This window comes from Olea europaea, chromosome 1 (genome assembly GCF_002742605.1).
Source record: "Olea europaea var. sylvestris chromosome 1, O_europaea_v1, whole genome shotgun sequence".
Classification (NCBI taxonomy): domain Eukaryota; kingdom Viridiplantae; phylum Streptophyta; class Magnoliopsida; order Lamiales; family Oleaceae; genus Olea; species Olea europaea.
In genome coordinates this window covers 7,824,815-7,832,629 of record NC_036237.1, presented here as the reverse complement: position 1 = coordinate 7,832,629, position 7,815 = coordinate 7,824,815, and the positions used below count along the sequence as shown (strand labels likewise).

The 7,815-nt window shown below is 34.2% G+C and overlaps 1 non-coding gene and 1 pseudogene across 1 annotated transcript; one reads left to right on the top strand and one right to left on the bottom strand.

The window, feature by feature from the left end:
- The first annotated feature begins 661 nt into the window (after positions 1 to 661).
- LOC111403893 lies at positions 662 to 3,216 on the top strand (annotated as a pseudogene).
- Positions 1,751 to 1,822, bottom strand: TRNAN-GUU. The gene has a single exon. It is a non-coding gene; the product is annotated as a tRNA-Asn (tRNA).
- Positions 3,217 to 7,815: the final 4,599 nt, after the last annotated feature.

Here is a 7,815-nt window from a genome sequence, read left to right as displayed (position 1 = left end):
AAGGTCAAGGAAGTTGGTAACTTGATGATAGGGGAGCCGACGACCAAAGTCCTGGTGAACGATGACCATAACTATAACGGTCCTAAGGCAGCGAAATTCCTTGTCGGGTAAGTTTCGACCAACACGAAAGGCGTAACGATCTGGGCACTATCTCGGAGAGAGGCTCGGTGAAATAGACATGTCTGTGAAGATGCGGACTACCTACACCTGGACAGAAAGACCCATAAAGCTTTACTATTCCCTGGGATTGGGTTTGGGCCTTTCCTACGTAGCTTAGGTGGAAGGCGAAGAAGGCCTCCTTCCGGGGAGCCCGAGCTATCAGTGAGATACCACTCTCGAAGAGCTAGAATTCTAACCTTATGTCAGGACCTACGAGCCAAGGGATAATCTCAAGTAGACAATTTCTATGGGGCGTAGGCCTCCCAAAAGGTAACTAAGGCGTGCAAAGCTTTCCTCAGGCTAGACAGAGATTGGCCCTCAAGTGTAAAGGCAGAAGGGAGCTTGGTTGCAAGACCCACCCATCGAGCAGGGACAAAAGTCGGCCTTAGTGATCTGACTGTGTCGAGTGGAAGGGCCATCGCTCAACGAATGAAAGTTACTCTAGGGATAACAGGCTAATCTTTCCCAAGAGCTCACATCGACGGGAAGGTTTGGCACCTCGATGTCGACTCTTGCCACCTGGGGCTGTAGTATGCTCCAGGGGTTAGGCTGTTCGCCCATTAAAGTGCTACATGAGCTGGGTTCAGAGCTTCGTGAGACAATTCGGTCCATATCTGGTGTGGGCATTAGAGCATTGAGAGGACCTTTCCCTAGTACGAGAGGACTGGGAAGTACGCACCTCTGGTGTACCAGTTATCGTGCCCATGGTAAACACTGGGTAGCCAAGTGCGGAGTGGATAACTACTGAAAGTATCTAATTAGTAAGCCCACCCCAATTATGACATCCCTTCTCTCGCACTTCACACCTCGAAATGCACTGTTCTTATAGAGATAAACGCACTTTCACATCTTCTTAACCCGAAATGAAATGGCTGGAGAGGGAAGAGGAAAGGTTCCTTTTTTTAGGGTACTCTTAGGAACATATCCAGTGTAGACAAGGTCGGGCCTGTAGCTCAGAGGATTAGAGCACATGGCTACGAACTACGGTGTTGGGGGTTCGAATCCCTCCTTGCCCACAACAGGCCCAAAACAAAAGGGAAGTACCTTTCCCTGTGGGGATAGGAAAATCATGATCAGGATAGTGGACCAAAAGCTATGGAACTTGGGTGTGGGTCTTTGAAATGGCTTTTTCTTTCTATTTATTATTTATCGTGAATGATGGAATCATTACAAATAGTATGCCCCCGGCCCATCTTCTTTTTTTATTTTATGCCCCATAACTCTTCCTCAGCCAGGCTTGGGCAGAATAGCAGAGCAAGTACAAGTATTAGTAGCATAACAAAAATGCCTTCCTCATCATTAATATGTTTGCTCGCAACAATTGTGAGCTCTCGGGAGAATCAATGATTGCATCAAAGATGCATTGCTAGTACATCTGAGAATTCTTAATTAGCTAGTTGTAAATTGCCCCAGGGCTATGGAACAAAGGATTATCCCGAACCTACACTGAGGTATTGATGGTGATTTTCAAATCTCGCAGAACAGAACGTGATACGATGAGATAGAAACAAAGACAAGAATAGGTTACCTACTCTTAACGGTCAAAGCGAACCTCCTTTTTCTGAATTTGTTAATTCAGAATGAATCAAATCTCCCCAAATAGGATTTGAACCTATGACCAATCAGTTAACAGCCGACCACTCTACCACTAAGCTACTGAAGAACAACGGGAGATTAGATCTCATAGAGTTCAATTCCCATTCTCAGCCCATGACCAATATGAGCTCGAAGCTTCGAAGCTTCCTTCGTAACTCCTTGGAACTTCTTCGTAGTGGCTCCCTTCATGTCTCACTTCAGAGAGAACCTCAAAGTGGCTCTATTTCATTATATTCCATCCATATCCCAATTCCATTCATTTAATAACCCTCTAGTGTCATTGACATAACAGATGTCATTTCTAGTCTATCTCTTTCTATTTCTTTTCTATATATGGAAAGTTCAAAAATCATCATACAATAATCCAGAAATTGCAATAGAAAAGAAATAAGGGAGGTTTGTGATGATTTTTCAATCTTTCTACTAGGTAATCTAGTATCCTTATGCATGAAGATAATCAATTCGGTCGTTGTGGTCGAACTCTATTATGGATTTCTGACCACATTCTCCATAGGCCCCTCTTATTTCTTCCTTCTCCGAGCTTAGGTTATGGAAGAAGGAACCCAGAAGAAGGTATCAGCAACAACTGGTTTTATTATGGGATAGCTCATGATGTTCATATCGATCTATTATGTGCCTCTGCATCTAGCATTGGGTAGACCTCATACAATAACTGCCCTAGCTTTACCATATCTTTTATTTCATTTCTTCTAGAACAATCACAAACACTTTTTTTATTATGGATCTACTACCAGAAATTCAATGCGTAATTTCAGCATTCAATGTGTGTTCCTGAATAATCTCATTTTTCAATTATTCAACCATTTCATTTTACCAAGTTCAATGTTAGCTAGATTAGTCAACATTTATACGTTTCGATGCAACAACAAGATGTTATTTGTAACGAGTAGCTTTGTTGGTTAGTTAATTGGGCACATTTTATTCATGAAATGGTTTGGATTGGCATTAGTCTGGATACGGTAAAATCATTCCATTAGATCGAATAAGTACATTCGATCTAATAAGTACCTTGTGTCAGAATTGAGAAATTCTATGTCTCGAATCTTTAGTATTCTCTTATTTCTTACCTGTGTCTACTATCTAAGCAGAATCCGGTCACCCATTCTTATTAAGAAATGGAAAGAAACCTCAAAAATGGAAGAAAAGGTGGAAAGTGAGGAAGAAAGAGATTTAGAAATAGAAACAGCTTACAAAATGAAGAGGACTAAACAAGAACAAGAGAGACTCGCCGAAGAAGATCCTTCTCCTTCCTTTATTTCTAAAGAAAAGGAGGATCCAAACAAAATCGATGAAACGGAAGAAATCCGAGTTAATGGAAAGAAAAAAACACGGGATGAATTCCACTTTCGATTAACAGAGACAAACTCTAAAAATAGCCCAATTTATGAAGATTCTTATCTGATGAATATCAATGAAAATCACGACAATTCCAAATTCAAAATACTTATCAAAAAATCGGAAAATAAAAACCTAATAAAAATATTGATACACAAGATACATAGAAGAAAAGATAAGAAGATATGCGTCCACCCCCTACATATTTGATACCTTCTCCTACAAAAAAAAAAAAAAACTTATAACACCAACCCCATTCGTAATTCCATCAATTACTCGTCGATCAAAAAATGAGTTAATTGGGCTAATCCTCTTACCGCCCTAGTTAAGGATGTTGTATAAAAAGCATCTATATAAGCACGATTATATGACCAATTATATAGACCATTGAGAATTTTGTCCCAAAGACTTCTCTTAGGACCTGTTTTAACAAATAAATTGATTGATTCAAATTTTTGAAAGAGGAATAAATGGGTTTATATAAAAAGGACGCTATAAATATTTCGAAATAAGCTATACTGACTGAAAAAAATTGCATCTTTCAAAAATTCATACCAATCGATTGAATCATTCAACTTTTGATGTAAAAGGTTTATAGATGGAGTTAACCATTTGGTTAATATATCCAATTCTTGATTGAAAGGAATTCCTATAGATCCAACGAAAAAAGTAAAGATGCCCAATACAAGTAAAGGAAATAACATAGTATTGTCGAATTCATAAGGATAGGAATAATCCTTTTTATTCTCAAAATGAACAATAGTAATAAAAGGTCCTACCATGTTTCTTACATTTTTATCACTTCGATATGTCTTGTTTGAAAAAAGAAGAAGAAGAAGAAGAAGAAGAAGAAGAAGAAGAAGAAGAAGAAGAAGAAGAAGAAGAAGAAGAAGAAGAAGAACTTTTACTATTATTCATTTTTAATAAACGAAAATTTTTGTTAATTCTTTTGGAACCCCCTTTTCCCCATAGAGATATTGAATAGAAAGGGGTATTTTGTTTGCCACTGTAATTTTGAAAATAAACATTTAAATGCCCCTCAAAAGTAAGTAAATAGATCCGAAACATATAAAATGCAGTTAATCCTACTATGGTCCAAGCTATTATTGTGAAAATCGGCGAATACAACCAACTATCATTAAGAATTTCATCTTTTGGCAAAAAACAAGCAAAAGGTGGAATACCACAAAGAGAAATTGTACGTAATAAAAAAGAAATCCGGGTAATTGGTACATGTTTTGTTAAATCACCCATAAGAGCCATATTCTGACTTTTATCTGGAGAATAGCCAACAATAGTTTTCATTGAATGAATAATAGATCCAGACCCTAAAAATAATAATGCTTTGGAATAAGCATGAGTAATCAAATGAAATAAAGCACTTTGATAAGACCTCATTCCTAGAGCTAACATCATATAACCCAATTGAGACATGGTCAAATAGGCTAAACCCCTCTTAATGTCTTTTTGAACAAGAGCTAAAGTAGCTCCTAATAATACTGTTATTATTCCTATGAACGAGATTAAATTCATTATGTAAGGTGTAACTATAAAAAGAGGAAGAAGGCGAGCTACAAGAAAAATTCCCGCTGCTACTATAGTAGCAGCAGGCATAAGAGCCGAAATAGGAGTAGGTCCCTCCATAGCATCAGGTAACCATACATGAAGGGGAAATTGTGTAGATTTAGCAACTGCACCGGTAAATAATAGAGCAGCACACAAAGTAACAAATGAATAATTGACTTTACTATTATAAATTAAGTTATTTAATATTTCGAATAAATCCCTAAATTCGAAACTACCCGTTATCCAATAAAAACCTAAAATTCCTAATAATAAACCAAAATCCCCTACAGGATTAGTTACAAATGCTTTTTGACAAGCATTTGCCACAATAGGTCGTGTGAACCAAAACCCTATTAATAGATAGGAACACATTCCAACGAATTCCCAAAAAAATACGAATTTGTATCAAATTGGAACTAGTAACTAATCCTAACATGGAAGTACTGAAAAAACTCATAGAAGCAAAAAATTTCAAGTATCCTTGATCATGAGCCATATAATTATCACTATAAATAAGAACCATAAATCCAACAGTAGTGATTAAAATTGACATAATAGAAGTAAGTGGATCAATCAAGTAGCCAAATTCTAAAGAAAAATCATTATTGATGATCCAAGACCATACATATTGATAGATACAACTGCTATTTATTTGCTGAATAGACAGATTAATTGAAAAAATCATGACTATACTTAACAATAAAATACTCGAAAATGCCCACATACGACGAAGATTTTTTGTTGCCATCGAAAAAAGAAGAAGTCCGACTCCTATTAACATAGGAACTGGAAGTGGAACAAAAGATATGATCCATGCATATTGATATGTCTATTCCCTAAAAAAAAATTTAACTAATTGTTTCCAATTCACCGAATCTTACCTCTTTTGAAAGAAGTCAATAAAATAATCAAGATATGCACTAATTTAAATAGAATTTTCTAATTTTTTATTCTTACTTATTCTATTAAATATTCCAAATATTTAAATCAAGAAGTTACAATTGGTCAAATCATATGAAAGAAAAAGATTAATTACTAGTCTCTGAAAATTCAATTCAAATTAGCTATATTTTTATCGAGTTTGACCAATTAATAGAAAAAAGCATGTTCTTCTTCTTTTTTTCTATTTTTAGTAATATTTTATGTGATTTTCACATATCTTTAACCTATCTATTTTTTTCCTTTTTATTTTATAACAAAATATTTTCTAAAAAAGAAATTCCCAATACTACGGATTCATTTTGAATAATAGATGTCGTTCACATCCAGCTATAACAATGACTAATCTCTTAATTTGTATTTAAATGGCAGTTCCAAAAAAACGTACTTCTGCATCAAAAAGCGTATTCGTAAAAATATTTGGAAAAGAAAAGGATACGGGAAAGTGTTAAAAGCATTTTCCTTAGGGAAATCTCTTTCTACCGGGAATTCAAAAAAAAACTTTGTGCAAAAAAAAAGTAATAAAATGTTGGAATAATCTGAATCGACTTGAATCAAAAAATTGACCCATTTTGAAAATCAAATTTATGAATTCCATTACCTATTGAGTTAATCAATATGAAATGGAATTCGCTCCACTCTTAGAATTTGTAGAATAAGAATTCTTCTATTTACCTTACTTAATTCAATTCAAAAAAATAAAAAATACTTTCTTTTTGTTGACAAAAGAATAAACAAAAGATACTCAATTTTCTTTTTAGTTATATTTTCCCATTTCCAAGCCAGGGAGTCTTATTTTCCGCATCTACGTATTTGTTACAATAATCAACTTTTTATTTTTTCTCTATAGCCACTTTTTCTCTCTATCTATAGAAGGGCAAATAGAAAATCTTGAATCTTTAGCTTATAAAATAATTGAAACTAACTGATTAAAATTTTAACCCTTTTGTGTAACTTTCTAACTTTTTGATTTCTCTGAATTCCTATATACACCCCTATATATCTCTAACACTTAGTGAAGAGAGTCTGGATGAATAATGTATCAATTTTGAGTGATCCAAAATAGGTTTTTTTTTCTTTTGGATTCATTAAGAAAATTGATTTTTTTTTTTTTTTTAGTCTGTCCTATTAATTGATAATAAAACTATCTAGTTTTAAAGAGTTCAAGTTGAAGAGAGTCTAAAATACACGAAAATCTTAAGAAAACTAAGGCCCTAAACTAAAATAATGAACCTTTAAATACCTATTTGAATTAATTTTTATTCATCCATTTGAATCTTTCCTAAAAAATATTGTAACTAATTGAATTCTTAAATCTAGGCGATTGCTTAGTCATAGGCTATTATGAGTTCAAGACAAGCCGCTATGGAAGACACGCTGCTCTTAGGAAGCAGTGCTAGAGCATCTCGGTTCGAGTCTGAGTGGCAGCATGTCATCTTCTAAAAAAACTAAATAGATCCTATAATGAATTCAATTCCTGATTTCTTGTAATTAAAGATCTCCTATTTTTTAAGATTTTTATGATATTTTCAACCTTAGAGCATATATTAACTCACATTTCTTTTTCGATCATTTCAATTGTAGTTACAATTCATTTGATAACCTGTTTTGTCGATGAAATCATAAAACTCTATGATTCATCAGAAAAGGGCATGATAATGACTTTTTTCTGTATAACAGGATTATTAGTTACTCGTTGGATTTATTCGGGACATTTTCCACTAAGTAATTTATATGAATCATTAATCTTCCTTTCATGGAGTTTATTCCTTATTCATATAGTTCCCTATTTTAGAAAAAATTAAAAAAAAAATTAAGCGCAATAATCTGGCCAAGTGCTATTTTTACCTAAGACTTTGCTACTTCAGGTCTTTTAACTCAAATACACGAATCTAAAATATTAGTACCCACTCTTCAATTCGAGTGGTCAATAATGCACGTAAGTATGATGATATTGGGCTATGCAGCCCTTTTATGTGGATCATTATTATCAGTAGCACTTCTAGTCGTTGTAGTTAGGAAAAACAGAAAGTTTTTTTTTTTTACAAGTAATCATTTATTAAATTTAAATGGGTCATTTTTCTTTGGTGAAATCAAATACATGAATGAAAGAAGTAATGTTTTACAAAATACTTCTTTTTTTTTTCTCCGAAGAATTATTACAGGTCGCAATTTATTCAACAATTGGATTATTGGAGT